At 45.5% G+C, this 22,412-nt stretch overlaps 1 protein-coding gene across 3 annotated transcripts in view; it reads left to right on the top strand.

The window, feature by feature from the left end:
• The window catches only part of GLIS1 (GLIS family zinc finger 1), a 226,254-nt gene that overhangs the window by 109,109 nt on the left and 94,733 nt on the right, over nt 1–22,412 (top strand). Inside the window, exon 1 of one of the 3 annotated variants that reach the window (XM_068537976.1) lies at nt 6,866–6,941. The exons of the other annotated variants lie outside the window; for them this stretch is intronic. The gene's annotated coding sequence lies outside the window, so the exon portion shown is untranslated. Of the gene's footprint in view, nt 1–6,865; nt 6,942–22,412 lie in introns of those variants that run through there. 3 annotated transcript variants of the gene reach the window in all.

Raw genomic sequence — 22,412 nt, 5'->3', positions numbered from 1 at the left:
ACAAGTTATCTTGGAGTATCTTAGAGTCTTCATCCATAAAATGGGAACAATATTGTCTTCTTCACATGGTTGGCTTAAACAAAACAAGTCACGCCAAGCCCAGTGCCTGGCACACAGCAGGTACATAATTAATGTCGGTTCTTATGTCCCTCCTCCCTTCCTGTCCCACCTCTTCTCTGGTTGATAATCAGCCATAGGAAGTCCCGGTGGATTTCCCAGCCAGGCGTGTTGGCCCGGCATTCTGCTATCTCTTCGAGATAATAAATATACGAATAAAACCGAAATCCATTATTAGCTTCTTCTAGACTGTCTGCATGATTTATGGCTTCAAAGTGTCTCTAGTTAATCTGTCGAAAGGGATTTTAAATTTCATCCATCTTCCCTGCTGGCAGCCTCCTCTACCTTGAATTCAGCTGTTTGACATGTCTAGTACCGGGGTCCCATTTTAAAAACATTTACAGTGGGCCGGCAGGAAAAAAAATCAGAGATGGAGCAGCAAGCAGGAGGCTCAATTTGGCACATCTGCTTTTAATTCTATGCATCTCCAAAAGTGCAAGTAACTTGAAAGTTCTCCCAGGGAAGAAGTCCGCTGTGCCCACGAGGGCTACCTTAGGTGACTTTAAAGGAGAGAGGGATAATTACTGAAAATGAATTGTCACTGAAATGGAACCCTCCCGATTGGCCAGGCTGACCATCTGCTGCTCACATGTGCAGGCAGCTCTCCACACCCCCTCCAGGACTGCGGAGCACTCAGCTCTGTGGTTTTCTTAACCTCTGCCTCCTGGCCACTCAGATAATGAGTTGTCTGACTCACGCCAACTGAAGTAGGGGCTGCACAGGGCCCATGTGTGGCTGTGACTTTTGGCCTTGGAGTTAGGGCACAGGCAGAACTGCCCAGAATTCAGTTCAACAGACCATGCGGTAAGGCCCTGTGACTGTCAGGCCCTGGAGTATGTGTGTGTGTGTGTGTGTGTGTGTGTGTGTGCGCACGCGCATGTACGTGAGTGCCCGCTGCACTCTACAGTTGACAAAGCCCTTTTACATTTATCACAGGTGGGGAAGCTGAATTGCATTCATTTATTTATTCAGAGAAAATGTGTTCATTCAACCCCTGAGGCGTACCAGTCCCTATATTAGGTGCTGGACACAGAGATGAATCAGCCACAGCCCGGCCTTTGGGCACCAGTGGGAAAGATTTGGGAGGGGTTGGTGAGGTCTGCACCTCTGAGAGATCTGAGCAGAGGTGTCCAGGAAGGTTGCACTGAGGCGGCGTCACTTCAGCTGGGCCTTGTGGGATTCATGCACGTGACAGTTGAATTGTTGAATTCCTATTATTCTGAGGCAGTGCTCTCAGATCTAGGTGGTGATCAAAATAGACCAAGTTCATGAGAGCAGAAAATAAATAGGTGAGTAAAGAAACAAGATGCTTTTAAATAATGATGAGTGCTATAAAGATGGTCAAACTGGATGGTGTGAGGGTGAGGTTCCCAGAGCATCAGGGAAGCCCTCCCAGATGAGGTGGCTTTTGCTCCAAGATATGAATGGGGACAAGGAGCTGCACAGACATGAGAGAAGAGAGGCCAGAGAGACTAGGAAAGCAAAGCCCCTGAGGTATGTTTGGGGACAGGGCATGTGTGTTAGCCATTCAGGCTGCTGTAACAAAAATACAACAAACATTTAATTCTCAGTTCTGGAGGCTAGGAATTCTGAGGTCAAGGTACTGGCAGATTGAGTGACTGGCGAGGACCCGATTCCTGGTTTGTGGGTGGCCATCTTCTCTCTGTGCTCTCATATGGGGGAAAGTAGAGGGAAGTATGCTCTCTTCTGACTCTTAGAAGGGCACTCATCCCATTCATGAGGGCTCCACCCTTGTGACCTCATCTAATCCTAATCACTTTCCAAAGGCCCCACCTCTAACACCATCACACAGCAGGTATGGTTTCAACACGTGAATTTTGGAGGACACAAACATTCAGTCCGTCACAGTGGGTGTGGCAGGAGCAGAGGAGTGAGGGGCTGATAGGCAGAGAAGTTAGCCCGGCTAGCTCGGGGATCCTCTGGACACAGGCTGGTGACCATCAGGCCTGGGGAATGAGGGTCACTGAAAAGGGTTTGGAGCAGAAATGGGGGTCCCTGGGGTGAGTTGGCAGTGTGTAGAGCCTGTGGCCGCCTAGCTGTGGAGGACAGACTTGGCAGGAGCTCCAGAGAGAGGTGTGGGGAGCTGTCTCCTGGGGAAGCTATGGGTTGTGTCTGCTGTTTGTTTGACTTACTTCTAGATGGATTAACAACTAGCTGCAGTACTGGGAACTTCAGTATTTGGCCAGGGTCTGGTCACACCAAAGGGAGATGTGGGCTTGGTGTGGAAGAGGCTGGACCTTGGCACCATGCCTCGTTTGCACTCTGGGCCTGGTGTTTCCACCAGGAGGCAAAGGGACAGAGCATCTGTTGTCATGAGCGGCTAGAGAGGGGAGTCCATAAGACCGAGCTGGTGCCCTCCCTACAGCTCCACGGTCACTCAGCCTGGGCATGTGGGGGCTGGCCTGGACCTCTGTGAAGGAAGGTGGCTTCCCCTCTGGCAAGTCACGGGCAGACAGGTGTGAGCACTCAAGGGCAGCACTGTGAACACCTGTGCCCCTGTGCTGGTTACAGGGCCTGGCCTGCAGCCTGTACTTGGGTATTGTTTCTGCACAGATGGGTGGATCAATCTGAATGGGGGTTTGGGAATCAGTTAGGCCAAGGTTTGAATCAGTTTCTTCTCTGAGCCTCTCATTTCTTCATCTGCAAAATGGAGAATACATGAAAATTAAATAAGATTTTGCTTATATAGTATTGGGCCCAGCACCTGGCACCTAATAGGAGTTCACTCTATAGTGGCTGTATATCCCAGAGAAAGAGTCAGGGCTGGGAATGCAGGGTGCTCTCTAGGCTGGGGAGACAAGAATGTCAACAGCAGGTGCCCAGTAAATGTTTGTTGAATGAATACTTGAGTCAATGAAGAACGAATGGATAGTACAGTTTGCATGTTGGGACTTGGTCCAGAACTGGACCAAGTGATAGAATCTGTGACTCCATCATGATAGAGGATAAAGTCCAAGGTTACTGAGGTGGCCCACCGGGCCCCACCTGCTCCAGCCCCTGCTCATCTTAATTCCTGGGCTTCCTAATCCCAGCTCTGAAATACTCAAAGCTCCCGATACCTCCTGCTCTTGCATGTCTGGTCCTTGCATTTTTGATGCTGTTCATGCCCTGCCTTCCTGGCAAGTAATCTTTCAGTATTTAGCTCGAGTCATCTCCTCTAGGAGGTTTTTCTGACTTTTTCCAGCTAGGAGGAAAAGGAGGTCCATACAAATGAAGCCAGGTGTGTCATCCAGACCCGGAGCTGCAGGAAGCTGGACTTGCATTTTGTTTTCTCTTCAGAACTGGCCAGCAGGAAGACAGTCCTTCATTATAGCAGCAATCATTAGCCCTTCAGTGAGTGTCCAGTTACCCACATTCCAATAAGCCAGTGTTGCTATTGTCCCCTGGTTTTACTTTAATTTCCCTGATGATTAGAGATGCAAAGCATCTTTGGATCTTCCTATGTGCATATCTTCTTTTGAGAAATCTATTCAAGTCCTTTGTCCATTTTTCAATTGGGTTATTTATCCTTTTATTATTGAGTTGTGAGAGTTCTTTATATATTCAGGATACAAGTCTTATTAGGTATATGTGTAGGGAATATTTTCTCCCATTATCTGCCTTGCCTTTTCATTTTCTAAATGGTGTTTCTTAAAGAACAAAGATTTTAAATTTTGAATCAGTCTAGTTTATCAACTTTTTCTTTTGTTTCCTGCTTTTTTAAAGAAACTTTTGCCTGTCTTGAGGTATACTCTATTCTAGAAGTTTTATGGTTTTAGCTTTAAATTCAGGTTGATGATGCATTATGAATTAATTTTTGGGTACAGTGTGAGATAAGGGTCAATGTTCATCTTTTCCATATAGGTATCCAGTTATTCTAGCAACATGTGTTGAAGAGACTTCTTTCCCTTATTGGTTTGTCTTGGCACTTTAGGGAAAAATCAGTTGACCATATTAATGTGGGTTTATTTGTGGGCTTTCTGTTTTTTCCACTGATCTATGTGTATTCATCTATTCTTATGCCAGTACCACGCTGTCTTGATGACTGTAGCTTTATAGAATGTCTTGAATCAGATAGTGTGAGCCCCCAACTTTGTACTTCATTTTCAATACTGTTTTGGCTATTCTAGGTCCTTAATATTTTCATATATATTTTAGAATTAACTAGTCAAGCTTTACCAAAAAACCAGCTAGAACTTTGATTGGGATGACATTAAATGTATAGATTAACTTGGATAGAATTGACATCTTAACAATATTGAATCTTCCATCCATGAACATAGTATCTCTCCTTGTTTATTTAGGTGTTGATTACTTTCTCTCAGCAGTGTTAATAGTTTTCAGTGTAAAGGTCTTACAAAACTTTAACTTTGTTCCCAACAATTTTATGTTTTTTTGATGCTATTATATGTGAGATTCCTTTTTTTAAAAAAATTTTTATTTATTTATTTATTTATTTATTTATTTATTTATTTATTTATCTTTGGCTGTGTTGGGTCTTCGTTCCTGTGCAAGGGCCTTCTCCAGTTGCAGCAAGTGGGGGCTACTCTTCATCGCAGTGCACGGGCCTCTCACTATCGCAGCCTCTCTTGTTGTGGAGCACAGGCTCCAGACGCGCAGGCTCAGTAGTTGTGGCTCACGGGCCCAGTTGCTCCGCGGCATGTGGGATCCTCCCAGACCAGGGCTCGAACCCGTGTCCCCTGCATTGGCAGGCAGATTCTCAACCACTGCGCCACCAGGGAAGCCCGAGATTGCTTTTTAAATTCTATTTCCCCATTAATTCCTCTAGTATGTAGAATTATAATTGTTTTTACATGTTGGCCTTGTATCCTGTGACACTGCTAAATTAATTTATTCTTTCCATGTTTTTCTTTTTGGAGATTTCTTAGGAATTTCCATGTAAGTAATCATGTCATCTGAGAGTAAAGAGTTATGCTTCTTTTTCTATTTTCATGCCATCTTCTTTCCTTCCCTAATTGTACTAGCTGTGGGACCTCTAATATGTTGAATAGAAGTGGTGAGTATCGACATCCTTATTTTTTCCCAATCTTAGGAGAAAGCATTCAGTGTTTCACTGTTAAGCTTGATGTTAGCTGTAGTTTATCATTGATGTACTTTATTATATTGAGGACATTCTTTTCTTTTCCTAGTGTGCTGAGAATTTTTATCGTGAATTTTTTTTCTGCATCAGTTGAGCTGATCATAAGTCTCTTCTCCTTCATTCTTTTGATTAGTGAATTATGCTGATTAATCTAGAACCTTACATTCTGAGGATAAACCTCACTTGGTCATGATGAATCATCCTTTTCATATATTGCTGGATTTGATTCATTAGTTTTTTTAAAAGAGTTGGTATCAAATTTGATACTTTAACCATAAATGCGAAATTGTAAAGAGTAAAAGAAGTTGGTTGTAAACCATAAAAAGTACTAACAGATACTTAAAGTAATAAATAAACTAAGACGTGGTGTAAGCAGCCCTATCACCATTGTGTGTTAATTGCTAGAAACAGACGAACTAAAGTTAACAAGTTTTTTGAGAAATTAGCAAAAGAATCTTCCCCTCCAAAAAAAGTAATAGGCAAAACAGAAAATGACATTAAATAATGATGAAAGAAATGTGTATTAGTTTCCTGAGGCTGCCATAACAAATTAGCACAAACTTGGTGCTTAAAAAACAATGGAAGTTTATTCTCACAGCTGTGGAAGATTCTGGCATCAAGGTGCTGGCTCTGGAGGCTTGCGGGGAGCATGCATTCTTTGCCTGTTCCAGCTGCTGGTGGCTGTTGGCATTCCATGACTTGTGGCTGTGTTGCTCCCGTCTCTGCCCCTGTGGTCATGTCGTCTCCTGTGTCTCTCCTCATATGGATCCTTTTCACTGGATTTAGGACCCACCAGGGTAATCTCTTCAGCTCAAAATCTTTAACTTCATTACATCTAAAAAGACCCTTTTTCCAAATAAGATCACATTCCCAGGTTCCAGAAATTTGAAATGGACATGTCTTTTCAGGAGCCACCATTCAACCTACTGCACAATATAACTTCAAGATTTCCTGTATGAAACATTGACATTTGATAACTGATAATGAAATACACTGAATAGTAAATACTAAATAAGAGGACTAAACCAACCCATGATCCTTGATTTTGACCAGCTTAATATTCTTTAAAATGCTGCTCTGAACACAAAATCAAAACTTATTAACTAAAACTGAAACCATCTCCTCCAACACAAATGGTTGTCATCTTTATAAATGGCTAAAATAAATAAGTTTTGGGTAACTGTTGAGGTAATTTGGGAATGTAGCCACTTGGCGAAGTAATTTGTGGCTAATTGGCTTTTGATGAATTGGTCATTTGACACATTGATTTTCGGCCAGCTGGCACTTGAGAATTGATGTTCGTCAAGTTGGACAGCCTCCCACACGGGCCTGGGGCTTGATGTCTGGGGCCAGGCTGTGAGGCCCACATGGGCGCCTGGCAGGCTGAGCGCTTGGTCAGGGATCCAGAGATCATCTTGGACCGGGAGGGGAGAATCCAGAAGACCTGGCCACTCCCCAGCCTTGGCCACCCGCTTCATCCTGAGAGCCTGCTCTGGGCAAGGCTCTGTGAGATTTGGGGCATACAAATCCTAACAGAATGAGAGTGACCTTTTATTACTGCATTATAAAACGCCTGTGAGCATTGTCTCATTTGCCCCTCACCACTGCTGGTGCAACAGGTATGATCATTTGTATCTTACAGATAAGGGAGGTTCAGAGAGGTTGGGTTACCTGGCCAAGAACACATCAGTGGGTGAACGGCAGAGTTCGGATTCCAGACCAGGTAAGTTGTCTGTCTCTGAAGCCCGTGCTGTTAATCACTGGGCCAAAATGGATCGGATGTAGTTCTTGTCCTCAAGCAGCTGCTGGTGCAGTCAGCTCCTTCATCAAGCATTTCTGAGGGCCTGCTTGCAGCCGACAGTGGAGCCCTTTCCTGTTTCTCCAGATGAGGAGGCTGAGGCCTGGACAAGGTGTGAGTTTTGTCAAAACAAAAGTCACCCGGTATGTGCGTCAGAGCGAAGATTGGAACCAGGCGGGGCCTCGTTCCTCCCCACCCGGCTGCCACCACCTCCAGCCTGGCTCCTGGATTTCTGTCTTTGTGTTCTTGTCTCCGAAAGTGGGACAGACCCCAGCGGCCTCCTGCCTTCCATCCCCCAGCCCTCCTTGTTTATGTCCCTGTTAATGGGCCTTTGCAGGCTGGCCCAGCTGCCGAGCGCGAGCCAGCGAGCCACCTGGAGCTGCGTCTGCCACAGAATGTTTACGGTGCACGGAGCTGAACCGAAACAACATCCATCTTGTTGACTGGTCCCAAACACTGCACTCATTCACGGCCTGTCCGCTGACGGGGTCCCCATGCTTGGCAGTGAGCTGCCGCGGCTCAACCAGGCAAAACCTGGCAGTGCGATGGTGAGAAGAAAGCAGGAGGGCTTTGGGGAAATCACGCCCTGAGCCCCAGGAGGCCCTCTGGCCCATTTTCTATTCACCTCATCCTTTAACCAGATTCATCCGTCAGGATGGTACACTGTGATGTCAGGGTTGGTCTGAAGAAAAGATGCTGGGCACTGAGCTGGCATCAGGAATGCAGGTCAGTGCTAGCCACAGGCCTCGGTGAGGACAGATGAGATCATCTGTGTACACGCGAAGTGCCACGTTGTGGAGGCCAGCAGCCCAGCACCCTGGAGACGGCCGGGGCTTTACCCCAGACAGACCTGGCTTGAATCCGGGCATGGCTCTCATCACCTCCCAGACTCAGTTTCCTTATCTCTCGATGATCCCTGCCTGGCAGAGCTCATGGGAGAAGCTTTAAGATACATTCATAAACCAAGTTGTCCCGTGAATGTCCCGTCTCTGCCAGAACACTAGGGAGAGTGTTACCCTCTCCAGCTGCCTTTAAGAGGTAGCAGTGGGGTGCCATGGAGTGAATGCCTGATGGAGACTCTGGAGAATTGGGTCTGATCCTGACTTGGCCACTGGCTGTATAAATGTGGACAAGCCCCTTGCTCTCTGTGGGTCTCAGTATCCCTTTTCTGTAAAATAGGAGGCTGAGATTAGATTATCTTTCAGGGCCATTTTAGCCCTGACATCTTACAATAGAGTAACTGAGGGATGCTCCTCAGGGAGTGTGCACTTCCTTCCCCCTAGGAATGGCCTCTCTGGGCCTCTGGGCGACCCTGTGGGTGGGGTGTGGGATGATCACTGCAGCCCTGGCTGAGGACTGTAGTCTGGAATCACCAGCCCTGCGATCGAATCCCAGGTCCGTTTCTTTCTAAGTGTGTTACTCAGGAGAAGTCATTTTGCCTTCCTGGGCCTCAGTTTCCTCATCTGTAAAATGGGCTAATAGATCTATCTAGCAAGACTGTGGAGAGGCTTGGATGAAACATTTAGCTCTGCCCTCCAAGGTATGGACACATCACTTACATCGTATGGTAAGGACTGTGGGGGAGTGACTCCCAGAGTGCCTGGGAGCAGCCAACCATGTGGGGAGAGGGTGGCAGAATCAGAGAAGGCTTCATGGAGGCAGTGGCCATGCTAGAGGAAGGATAAGAGGAGGCAGGTATGCTCCTTCATCCTTGTAGAGGGAAGAGGGCTTCAGTTCTGGCACTGATCCATCCCAGAGTCTTTTCTGTTTAAGGGTTCATGTCACTCACGAGACTATGGGCTCCTGAGGGAAGCACCAGTGTCTGGCTCACCTCTGTGTCCCAGTGCCCAGGCCTGGCACACATAGGTGCTCAGAGTCGGGGGGTGGATGGGTGCTGACTTCAGCCCATTCCAGGGAAAGCCGTGGGAAGTGGCAGGCCTGTCAGGTAGTAAGGAGTGCCGAATGCTAGAGCTGGCGGGAAGGAGAAGTCAGGGTCTTGTTCAAGACCGGCCCCCACTCTGGGTCATGAGGCCTCTTGACAGGGCATTCATGATGCTCTTTGGGGTGAGAAGAGAACAGGAACATTTAGAGACACCGCCAGTCCACTCCCCTTGTTTTACAGCAAAGGAAACTGAGACCCAGGAGCTGGGGGCTGCCCAAGATATGTAGTGAGTCTTCTGGGAAGCCCAGAACACTGGGCTCAGCTTCCCTGCCCAGGGGGCCTTTCCCCGGACTCTTAACCTGAAGTGTGAAAAAGGGGCTTGGGACTGAACTCGGGGGCTACTGCACCAAACGCACGAGCACTGATTCATTTATTTTGGATTGAGAACCCAGCTCCCTCCTCGTGGAGTGAAGTGTGACCTCGTGGACCTTTCTCCTCTGTGACATATGTCGACGGTATGTGCCTGAATAGGCTGCCCCATCAGCTGTATCTTCCTAGACACCCTCCCTTGCAGCCTCAGAAGTCGGGGCAGTGTGGTCCTGTGTGGGCCGGGCAGTCCAGAGTAGAGCCCAGGCTGGGCCAGGGCTGGACCTGCAGTCTCCCCACTCCTCACCGAGGCCTGCTCCTGTTTGGAATGAAAACACTTCTAGGTGCTGCTTCAAGTTCCCTCAATCATGTTTTTGGAAATGTTCCTTATGTTTCCATCCCCCACCTTTCCAGGGAAATCAGTGAGTTTCAGCCAGTAAAGCTGTAATGGCTGGAGTGGAGTCTGCAGCCTGACCGGCACCCACTCCCCCTCCCTGCCCCAACCAGGGGCCTATGTCTTTGAGAAAAGGCTTCTGTCTGTCTTGTGTTTCTAGGTCTCTCTTTCCTGGTAGCAGAGGTTCGAGTGTCATTCAAGGCCTTGCTCAGCTCTCCCCTGATGTATTGTTCTCTGCATTTGTCCTTCAGATTGTCATTTAATGCACTTATACATGGGCCACACACGCAGTGCAAAGGGAGCTGTGACGGGGGCCACATGGGGCTGGCGTAGCGCAGAGGGAGTAGTGAAGGCTGCTCCACAGGGAGATGGCAAGGGCAAGGGCAGTACTTACAGGGCAGGTCTGGGGGGCTGTGAGCAGCCGGGTGCAGCTCTAGGCTGGCGGTGTTGGGAACCTGCAGGAAAGGGACTGGACGGTGGGAACAAATAGAAGGTACAGGGTTTTATTTGCCTGGCTTAGGCATTCAGAGGGTATCTTGTGGGTAGTGGGAGCCATGGAGGGTTAGGAACAGGGGGAAAACCGGACAGATTTTTGTGCTTTGGAAAGATCACCCTGGCTGCAGTGGAGTGACTATGTCACGTCTAGGTGAAAGATGGTGGTGGTTTGAACTGAGGCAAAGATGGTGAGGACGGGGAGGAAGGGATGGATTGAGAGCTGTCAAGTGTGGGGCACGGGGGCTGAGGGTGAGGAGAGAGCTGGGTCAGGGGGCACAGCAGGAGAAGGGGAAGGTGTAGGGTGGGGGGAAAGGGAGTGGGGAGGTGAGCTTGGTCCCAAAGTCTCAAGCCTCAGACTCTGCTCCCAGGCCTGGGAGACTCACCTGCCTGAGGCCCTCTGTCTGGCCTGCCTCTCCCAGGGCTTCCAGAGTCAGCCTGGCACACCCACACCTCCTGTCCCTGGCACGGGGCCTGGGCTGCCCACTCGCCTTCTCTGGAGAGCCCGCATGGGAACCGTGTGCCTGCCTTCCTGGGGGTCCTTATGGGCCCAGGGCTCTCTGTGTGTCACTGAATCCAGAAACAGGTCCTGGGAGTCAAAGACATCATACCAGGCCTATCCTCGGAGTGTCTCAGAGCTGCAGAGTCAGACACACCTGGCTGAATCCCAACCTCCCCATGCTCACCTCACTATGTGACTTTGGAGGTCACCTCCCTTTCCCCATTTGGAAAACGAGGAGTTGGCCTGGTCAGTGGTTCTCAGCACTTCCTTTTTCTAACAGGACCCTCTTGTACTGCCTCCTTTACGTTCTTGAAATGAAATTGGTAGATAATGATACCCGTCGGCACCACAGTTCTTAAAAATTCCAGATAATATTTCAACTGTATTATAGAGAAGAAATGAAAGGGAAGAAACCCTTAAGTCATGTGTGCTTCCCCATATAAGCGCCCAGAGAAGTCGCCAGTTGCTCACACCTGTGCCCGGCATCCCTGACCAAACCTGCCAGCCACAGACGCATAGACGTCACAAACGGAGGGACTGAGGGTGACCTCATTTTCTGAAATGGTGAACAACTGGTCAAGTTCCAAACAAAACACAGTACCGGGCTTCCCTGGCGGCACAGTGGTTGAGAATCTGCCTGCCAATGCAGGGGACACGGGTTCAAGCCCTGGTCTGGGAAGATCCCACATGCCGCGGAGCAACTAGGCCCGTAAGCCACAACTACTGAGCCTGTGCTCTGCAACAGGAGAGGCCACGATAGTGAGAGGCCCGTGCACCGCGATGAAGAGTGGCCCCCGCTTGCCGCAACTAGAGAAAGCCCTAGCACAGAAACGAAGACCCAACACAGCCAAAAATAAAAATAAATAAAGAAATTTAAAAAGCAAACAAACAAACAAACAAAACCACAGTACCATCTTTCCTCCATGTACATCGTACATAGTTCCATTCCTGGAAAATTCAATGTATATTAAAACCATGAAAAAAATACTTTGTGTTTATGTGTAAAATGGGGCTATGTTCTAGACTTAGATGACCAGGTTGCTTGCTTACAGATATTTTGAATATCTGGCAACATATTCAAAAGTTAGTGTAGGGCTGACCCACCCTGGGCAGTGAGTTGGCCATCCCTGGCTCTTCCCCACTAAAAGACAGTGACTCCCAGTCATTGTGACGCCAGATATCCCCCCAGGGATATTCAGTGTGCCCCCTGGGGCAGAACCTCCACTCTGGGGAATCCCTGTTGCAATGATGGCTGAGGGAGGGCGCCTTGTGCCCTGTGGGTAAGGGTGCAGACTGGAGCACTGGCTGTTGGTCCTCGAGGAGGGCAGAGGAGGAGAGCAGAAAGCCCTGTGGGATGTGGCTGATCAGGGAGGTCTTCCTGGAGGAGGGTCCCTGGGAGCTGAGTGATTTCAGCTCTGGGGCCCAGGAGAGGGGATTTTTCAAATCAACATCTATGACTTCCTCAGTAAGCTTTGCCAGCCTTTCTGGCCACACTGTGGAACAAATGATCTTTTCCAAGAGTCTAGAAACTCTGAGCCTCTCTGAGGTACAAGGAACCATTCTCACTGCCTGCTCCGTGCTGCATCTCTGGATGTAATCTTTTCTGAAAGTTGGGACATCTTCCTTGGGATGGTGGTATTTTTTCAGTCATAACAACTGATCCTTCCCCAAGGACGCAAGATGGAGGGAGGGGATTTTAAGGTGCTGACATCTTGCGTGCCCAGACCTGCCTGCAGCTGCCTGGAGCTGGGCATTTCTCCTCATTGCCTGTATGTCTTCCTTCTTGCTTTATAGATATTTTTAGCAGTTTGAGGGGATGTTTCATCGGTTAGGGGGTAAAAAACTGACATGGGCATAGGAGTTAACTAATTAGCTTGATTTAAGGGGAGGGAGTTAAAAAAAAGGCCAAACATGAAATGTTAAATATATGCCTGACATAAATATTTATGGTCCTGTATTTACTGAAAAAACACAGATGGAATATGTTTGTCTTTGAGAAGTTTTATAGATTTTAACAGCCATTTCCTCTGGATTTCTTGTCATCCCGTTACTCTCTTGTTTTCGTCTTGGACAAAAACAAAGGGGTTTTGGTGACCATAACTATTGCTCCCTGATGATTTAGGCCATGCAGGGACTAATGTGGGGTTCAGGGCCCCCTAGGAAGTGGCAGGCTTTCTGATCCGAGAAGCATGGGTTTTTACACCCTTGGAATCAGAGAATTTCCTTATGTCTGATTCATAACATCATAGACTCTTAGAACCATAGTAATTTAAATGCTTAGCTTTATAAAATTACATCATCTCAGAATGAGAGAGTCATGGAATTTTAGAATCCCAGATGCATGGAAATCTCTAATCTTAAATTTTGGAACCATGATGGCTCACTATGATGAAATGTAGAATCTGAGAGTTTTAAGGGCTATCAGTTTATTTACTAGACCCCGCTTCCCTTACCCCTGGGAAATACATAAATACGCTGAATACGTGCAGTGCTTTCTTCTGGCAGCCCTGGGGCCCCTGCTTTGTGTTGCTCCCTCCTCACTCACTCACTCACTCAACCTGGAATCTGGTGTGTGTGTGTGTGTGTGTGTGTGTGTGTGTGTGTGTGTGTGTGTGTGTGTGTGTGTGTGTGTGTGTGTGTGTGTGTGTATCTTCCTGGGCACTCTAGCAGTCATTTACACCTAGTGTAGGTGCAGCCTTTCCAGGGAAGGATCTGAGAGGAGGGGGAGGAGGGGGGGAGGAGGAAGACGAAGAGGAGGAGGAGGAGGAGGTGGGAGGCTGTGAGACTGCAGTAGGAACAGAGAGAGGACAGAGGCTCCGGCAGAGCAGCCTGAGGAGGGGACGCCCTGGGTCCTGAAGACTCATTGAGCTGTGCATCTCTCCTGTTCGCCATCTTATCTCATGTGAAGGCACCTGTCTCCTTAGGGCTGTCCTCTTCTGTAAGCCTTCAAGAGGAAGGGTACCCAGGGGTCCTCTGGTCCAGTGTGGGGAGTACCCACACTCCCCCTGCCTGGAATTGCTGGTGGTGGGCTGGGAAGGACGGGGCCTGTTCACAGATCCACGTGCTGGACGATGGTCCATGCCGAGTTAGGGGCAGCAGTCTATCCCAGCTCTATCTTTGGTCTCTTCTCAAGGATGGATATTGGCACAGTTTTTTTAATTATTGAAACAATATGAAATATTTTGAAATATGTAATACAGAGATTTTTAAATCTTTCAAAATTTATGTACAGTAAAAATCACTAAAACAGTCTGTGTATGAACAGTTCTGTGAGTTTTGATAAATGCAGTCATGTTATCACCATTACAATCAGAAATCAGAATAATGCACTCAATCCAAAAAGGAATGGAGGTTTTAGGAAGCACTCTGATAATAAAGCCACCACTCTCCCCGCAGCTACTGTTTTTCTTCTAAAGTCTTTTTTCAACACAAACTCAGACATCTTTCCACACCATAAGTCAAGTCTGGTCTCTCACCCTTCCATGGCTTTCTGCTATGTCGGTACAAAACCCGGAGCTTCGGGAATTCCCTGGCGGTCCAATGGTTAGGACTCTGTGCTTCCATGCAGGGGACACAGGTTTGATCCCTGGTTGGGGAACTAAGATCCCGCATGGCACGCGTGGCATGGCCAAAACAAACAAACAACAAAACAACAATAACAAAAAGCACAGTGAAAAAAAAAAACCTGAAGCCTCAACAGGACTCTCAAGACCCTGCTGGTCAGACCCAGCTGGGTCTCATCACCTGCCTCTCTCATCCTTGCTCACTAGGCTCCAGCCACACCTGGCCTGCTCGTGTTCCTACCCTGGCTAACACTTCTACCTCGGGGTCTTTGTACCTGCTGCTCGCTCTGTGTGAAAGTTCTTTCCCCAGGTGTCCACATGGCTCCTTTCTTCCCTTCACTAGGGCCTTTGTGTAGATGTCTGCCCCTCGGAGAGACCTGCCCCGACTGTCCCCATCTCCCTGCACTTTCTAGCTTCTTACCTTTAGTTTAATTCACATTTATCCCTACTTGATATTATAGTATATATTTATGTGTTTACTTTTGAAATTGTCTTCTCTCTGATCAGAATGTCAACACCGTGAGAATAGAGATTTTCCTTTCTTGTTCATCGTTGCATTCCTGTGCCTGGTGCCTGGTCCTTGCACAAAGTAGGTATGCAATAGACGTACGTTAAATGAATGAATGAGTGATTAATGTTTTTTTAAATTTACTTTATTATATTTTATTTTTGGCTGTGTTGGGTCTTTGTTGCTGTGTGTAGGCTTTCTCTAGTTGTGGCGAGCAGGGGCTACTCTTTGTTGTGGTGCGTGGGCTTCTCATTGTAGTGGCTTCTCTTGTTGCGGAGCACAGGTTCTAGGTGCGCGGGCTTCAGTAGTTGCAGCGCACAGGCTCTAGGGCGCACAGGCTTCAGTAGTTGTGGCACGTGGGCTCCGTAGTTGTGGCGCACGGGCTTAGTTGCTCCGTGGCATGTGAGATCTTCCCAGACCAGGGATTGAACCCGTGTCTGCATTGGCAGGCGGATTCTTAACCACTGCGCCACCAGGGAAGTCCGTGATTAATATTTGATGTATTGATTTTCCTTTTTTTTCTATTCCAGTTAGTTTCATGCATGTGGAATTTTGAATCTTATTTTTATTTAATTCTTATAAATATTTTCCCTTGTAATTAAAACCTTTAGTAAATCCAATAAAACTCATGATAAGATACCTTGTGATAAGATGCCTTCATATAAAACATGGCAGTAGCTCCTGTCCCCTGTCCAGCCTCTTCACAAAAGAGTTCTTCTTTTCTCTGGAGGTTGCAGGGGATTATGGGTTAGGAAGTGACTGCCTCATAACCATTTGAGGTTTTCTTAGTTCCTTGTGTAGTGTGTACTTTGTGATAAGTGGGCTGTTTCTGGCATATCTAATAAATGAAAACATCTTTTTCCCATATATTAACTGGAAAAAACACCAAAAATACCATTTTAAGCTCTGCATTTTAAAGTAATTGAAGATTTTGGACCACAGTTAATTGCATTATGATGGAATTCTACTATATTTAATGGCTACATAAAATTTCTGCTGAGTAACTTTATGTAATCATTTTTCTATTATTCGATATACAGGCTATATCCTATTCTTTTCTATTATAAATCACCCTGAACTGTTAAATTAACAGATTTTTTAAAAAATGAGAATACCTAGAGTGGTGAGAGTGCAAGGAAACAGGGGCTTTCCTGCACTGCTGATGGTATAAATTGATATATTCCTTTTGGAGAGCAGTTTGAATAGCAGGTAGCAAAATTCTTTAAAATTTTGCATGTCCTTTGACTCAGCCATCTCACATCTAGGAATTTATTCTAAGGCTATAAATATGGGTGGACATGAAGACAGGTCTGTAAGGACATTCATTACATGATAGTTTCTAGTTTTAATCTTTTTAAACAATATAAATCCTAACTATGGAGGATGGATTAAATAAAGTATGTACAAGCATATTATGGAATACTATGCAGTCATTAAAATTATATGTTGGAAGGGGCTTTTTGCATCTGTTTATAGCAGATAAGCTTATATCAGACTAACTTTCCCTCTGAATAAAATATAAAACCCAGCTGTTTGAAAGCATCATGAACTACCAAGACAATGAGGACTTGAGGCACCAACACCCTGAAGAGAAGGGAAATACACTGACATGTATCTGACACTCTGCACAACTTCTTCCTTTCAGGCATTTGCCAGATTGCAAGTTGTATAGGACCAAGTTGTATAGGACCAAGAATTGGAGAAATGAACAGAGCTTTCTGCGGCCTTACTATGCTAAAGATACAAAAACTGGAGTTTAGGGCCACCAAAATAGGCAGATTTTGAGGGACCAAGATTCCATGGAGATAGGAAGTGCCGAAAAGTGAGCTGAACCTTAAATGTTGCGTTTCCTTCCAAGATATTTGTTGATTCTTAAGTGGCATAGGCTATACGGCTGAGAAATCAACAGTGTGGCAGTTAAGAGGTTGAGGAACTAAGCAAAGCTTTCAACAGCCTTAGGTTCTGGGAACTTATATTGAAGTTCAGTGTCAACCAGGGAGGAGGAGTCCGGGCATCCCAAGCTTTCAGCTGGGGACCCTGAAGGGCAGCATCCTAGGAGAAAGGATGAACCAGAAAGAGAGCAACCTTTACAAAGCCTAAAGCTGAAATCCTAGAGTGGATAAAGATCATCTTCCCTTCTTTTAACTGCCTTTGAGAAGCAAAAGAAAATTCTCTCTGGAGGAAGATAATCATCTGGAGCCTGTACAGATTTCATACGCAATGTTGGGCATTCAGTCAGAAAGTACCAGGGATACAAGGAGGCAGGACCAATGTGGGGGGGGGGAAACATACAAAAACAGACTCACAGGTGGTCCACGTGTTGGATTTATCGGGTACAAGATTTAAAATAACTGTGATTAATGTGTTCAAGAAAATAGATTACCAAATGGAGAATTTCAATGGATATCTGAAAGCTATAAAAATTAATCAAATGGAAAATTTTAAACTAAAAAATAGAAAAATTTAAGAACTCAAAAGATGGATTTAATAGATTTTTAAAAAATTTTTATTGGAGCATAGCTGATTTACAACATTGTGCTAGTTTTAGGTGTACAGCAAAGTGAATCAGTTATACATATACATATATCCACTCTTTTTCAGATTCTTTTCCCATATAGGTCATTACAGAGTATTGAGTAGAGTTCCCTGTGCTATACAGTAGGTCCTTATTAGTTATCTATTTTATATATAGTAGTGTATATATGTCAATCCCAATCTCCCAATTTATCCCTGCCCCTTTCCCCCTGGTAACCATAAGATTGTTTTCTACATTTGTGACTCTATCTCTGCTTTGTAAATAAGTTCATTTGTACCATTTTAAAAAGATTCCACATATAAGCAATATCATATGATATTTGTCCTTCTCTGTCTGACTTACTTCACTCAGTATGACGGTCTCTAAGTCCATCCATGTTGCTGCAAATGACATTATTTCATTCTTTTTATGGCCAAGTAATATTCCATTGTATATGTGTACCATGTCTTCTTTATCAATTCCTCTGTTGATGGACATTTAGGTTGTTTCCATGTCCTGGATATTGTAAATAGTACTGCAATGGACATTGGGGTGCATGTATCTTTTTGAATTATGGTTTTCTCTGGATATATGCCCAGGAGTGGGATTGCTGGATCATATGGCAACTCTATTTTTAGTTTTTTAAGGAAGCACCATACTGTTCTCCATAGTGGCTGTATCAATTTACATTCCCACCAACAGTGTAGGAGGGTTCCCTTTTCTCCACACCCTCTCCAGCATTTATTGTTTGTTTTTTGATGATCACCATTCTGACTGGTGTGAGGTGATACCTCATTGTAGTTTTGATTTGCATTTCTCTAATAATTAGTGATGCTGAACATCTTTTCATGTGCTTTTTAGCCATCTGTATGTCTTCTTTGCAGAAATGTCTATTTTTTTAAAAAAATTATTTATTTATTTATTTATTTTTGGCTACATTGGGTCTTCGTTGCTGCACACAGGCTTTCTCTAGTTGTGACGAGCGGGGCTACTCCTCATTGTGGTGCACGGGCTTCTCATTGCAGTGGCTTCTCTGGTTGTGGAGCACAGGCTCTAGGCGCACGGGCTTCAGTAGTTGTGGTTCGCGGGCTCTAGAGTGCAGACTCAGTAGTTGTGGTGCACGGGCTGAGTTGATCCACGGCATGTGGGATCTTCCCGGACCAGGGCTCGAACCTGTGTCCCCTGCATTGGCAGGCGGATTCTTAACCACCGCACCACCAGGGAAGTCCTGAGAAATGTTTATTTAGATCTGCCCATTTTTTTGATTGGGTTGTTTATTTTTGTTATTGAGCTGCATTAGCTGTTTGTGTATTTTGGAGATTAATCCCTTGTCAGTCGCTTCGTTTGCAAATATTTTCTCCCTTTCTATGGGTTGTCTTTTTGTTTTGTTTATGGTTTCCTTTGCTGTGCAAAAGCTTTTAAATTTAATTAAGTCCTATTTGTTTATTTTTATTTTCATTACTCTAAGAGGTGGATCAAAAAAGATCTTGCTTCGATTTATGTCAGAGAGTGTTCTGCCTATGTTTTCCTCTAAGAGTTTAATAGTATCTGGCCTTACATTTACATCTTTAATCCATTTTGAGTTTATTTTTGTGTATCGTATTAGGAAGTGTTCCAATTTCATTCTTTCACATGTAGTTGTCCAGTTTTCCCAGCACCACTTATTGAAGAGACTATCTTTTTTCCGTTGTATATTCTTGCCTCCTTTGTCATAGATTAAACTATGGATGTGTGGGTTTATCTCTGGACTGTCCATCCTATTCCACTGAACTATATCTCTGTTTTTGTGCTAGCACCATGCTGTTTTGATTACTGTAGCTTTGTAGTATAGTCTGAAGCCAAGGAGCCTGATTCCTCCTGCTCCATTTTTCTTTCTCAAGATTGTTTTGGCTATTCGGGGTCTTTTGTGTTTCCATACAAATTGTAAAATTTTTTGTTCTAATTCTGTGAAAAATGCCATTGGTAATTTGATAGGGATTGCATTGAATCTGTAGATTGCTTTGGGTAGTATAGTCATTTTCACAATATTGATTCGTCCATTCCAAGAACATGGCATATCTCTCCATCTGTTTATGTCATCTTTGATTTTTAATCAGTATCTTATAGTTTTCTGGGTACAGGTGTTTTGCCTCCCTAGGTAGGTTTATTTCTAGGTATTTTATTCTTTTGGATGCAATGGTAAATGGGATTACTTCCTTAATGTCTCTTTCTGATCTTTTGTTGCTAGTGTATAGGAATGCAAGAGATTTCTGTGTATTAATTTTGTATCCTGCAACTTTACCGAATTCACTGATGAGCTCCAGTAGTTTTCTGGTAGCATCTTTAGGATTTTCTAAGTATAGTATCATGTCATCTGCAAACAGTGACAGTTTTACTTCTTATTTTCCAATTTAGATTCCTTTTATTTCTTTTTCTTCTCCGATTGCCATGGCTAGGACTTCCAAAACTATGTTGAATAAAAGTGAGAGTGGACATCCTTGTCTTGTTCCTAATCTTAGAGGAAATGCTTTCAGTTTTCCACCATTGAGAATGATGTTTGCTGTGGGTTTGTTGTATATGGCCCTTATTATGTTGAGGTAGGGTCCCTCTATACCCACTTCCTGGAGAATTTTTATCATAGGGACTTAATAGATTAGATGCAGTTAAAGAGAAGATTGATAAATTGGAAAATAAGTTAGTAGACAATATCTAGACAGAAGCATGAAAGTTAAAAAAAGATGAAAAATTCAGAAAAGAGCATAAGAGAGATATAGAACATGGTGAAAAGGTCTAACATACATTGTTGCCCCAGAAAGATAGATAACAGGCAAAAGTAATGTCTGAAGTGATGATGGCTAGTAATTTTTCAAAACAGACAGTTTTGCATGTAGGGGAGTGGAGGCTGCTCTTTCCTTAGTGTTAGAGAAGTTCCAGGCCTCTGTCTAATTAACCCAACTTGCATTACATGCCTATCTCTGAGCCTGTCACTGTGGCACTGTGGCTGGGGAGATGAGACTATGCTGATGGTCTAACCTACCCTGGAAAATGAATAAGAACAACAGTGAGAGCAGACATTTATATAGTGCCTACTGTGTGCCAGGTGTACTGTTCTATGTACTTTACATTTGGTATATAAACCCATTTTAACTTCATAAACTGTGGCACAGAGAAGTTAAGTCACTTGACTTAGACAAGATCACAGCTGGTAAATGGCAAAACCAGGATTCAATCCTAGTCAGTTAGGCCCCAGAATCTGCACTCTTATCTGCTGTGCTATACTGTCTCTTCTTCTCAAGCCTCATAGATAGATATGGAAATACGGGACCCTATTAAGGCTAGGAAAGGAGGGAATGAATATTAGGTGTTATGGACTGGATGTTTGTGTCCCTCCCCAAATTCATATGTTGAAGCCCTAACCTGTAGTGTGGCTGTATTTGGAGATGGGACCTCTAAGGAAGTAATGAAGGTTAAATGAGGTCATAATGGTGGGGCCCTGATCCAATAGGATTAATGTCCTTATAAGAAGAGATACAGCACATGTGTGCTCTCCCTCTCCTACCCCCCACCTCCATGCATGCACTGGGAAAGGGCATATGAGGGACATAGTGAGAAGGTGGCTGTCTACAAGCCAGGAAGAGAGCCCTCACCAGAAACCAAATCATCAGGAACCTTGATCATTGACTTCTAGTGTCCAGATCTGTGAGAAAATACATTTCTGTTGTTTAAACCACCCAGTCTATGGCATTGTGTAATGTCAGTCCAAGCAGACGTGTACAAGCAATCAGCTGCGTTGACCCTAAATTTCTTAATGATGTGGAGCAATGTCTGGGTCACCACTGCCTTCCAAGTCTGAGAGAGCTGGACTTGCATTTTGATTCCACCATTCAACAGATGCCTGACCTTGGGCAAGTCACTTACTCTTCCTCTGGGAAATGGCATTAGTAATTCTGGCATGGAAAGAGCCTAGTACTGTGCATGGCACATAATGGGCACTCTATAAACTTTAATATTCATGATATATTACTAAGTGAAAGAAGCAGAATACAAGAAAATAAGTATATCATCCTTCTTTTTGTCAAAAAATTATATGGATGCTTAGGGAAATACCATAGAGGTTCATGTGTCATCATGTCTGCTGTGGCTCTCTGGTTTGTGGTCTTATACATGATGTCTATTTTCTAATTGTTGCCTCAATACATTTTCTAATTTTTTCTATAGCAAATGTGAGCTAATTTGAGAGCAATAAGAGAGTCTGAGGGAAAACTTGGCCCATATGTGTGTTTATATACATACCTGCATCTCCACGTGCAGCCAGCCTTGGGCTGCTCATTTCCTGGCCCTGGATAGGACAGAGTTGCAGGCTCACTCTGGTTTCGCTGTGGCGCCTCCATGCTGCTCAGGTTTTAGTGAGCCTGAGGTGAGCCTGCTCGGGTTTTACTGGCCTGAGTCCCCGTAAATCTAGCTTAGCTTTAAAGGGGAATTTATGGAGTTTTTTGTGACCTGGGATAAGAGACGCCGGGCGGCCATAAGCCCGGCGTGAGGCCTGGAGCATCAGGCTCTATAGCTCCAGAGGCCCTGCCAAGGTTACAGACCCCCTGATGGGGCCTGGGACACCCCAAGACAGCTCTGCATCGAGCAGCCCATCTCGCTGGGCTGTGGAGACTGGAGAAAAAGCTCGGATGTCCACCTTCCTGCTTCTACTCTTTCAGAAGCCCCCACTTCCTGCTGATTGCCAGGCCATTGGGTTTGATGAGGAGAGGGAAGAGAGGGGATGAAGAGGCAGCACGGAGGCGGAAGGCGCCCTGGAGTGTGGATGCAGCACAGGCTTGGCATCTGCTGAACATCCTTAGAGAGCTAGCACTCACCTCCCTGGGCCTGAGAATGGAGCCTGATATTCCCTGCTGTTTGGGGTCTCTAGTGCCCCTCCTGCTCGGGCCTGGCACTCCCACTACTCAGAGGGGAAAGCTAAGGCTCAGAGAGGGGGCCTGCAGAGCCCAGGCTCAGACTCAAGACCCTGTTGGCCTGAGGCTGCCCTCTGTGGCCGCTGGGGCTCACTGCCTGGGAAAGTGGGCCACTGTTGCTGGAGAAACACCACCTCAGGGTGCTGTGACCGTGTGTCCCCTGCCTGTCAAAAAGGCAATAGAGGGACTTTTACTAAAGTGCTGACTGCACCAGGCACCAGACTGCTACATGTA

This window comes from Eschrichtius robustus, chromosome 3 (assembly GCF_028021215.1).
Source record: "Eschrichtius robustus isolate mEscRob2 chromosome 3, mEscRob2.pri, whole genome shotgun sequence".
In the NCBI taxonomy this organism is placed as follows: domain Eukaryota; kingdom Metazoa; phylum Chordata; class Mammalia; order Artiodactyla; family Eschrichtiidae; genus Eschrichtius; species Eschrichtius robustus.
This window is presented reverse-complemented; position numbering and strand designations above follow the sequence as displayed.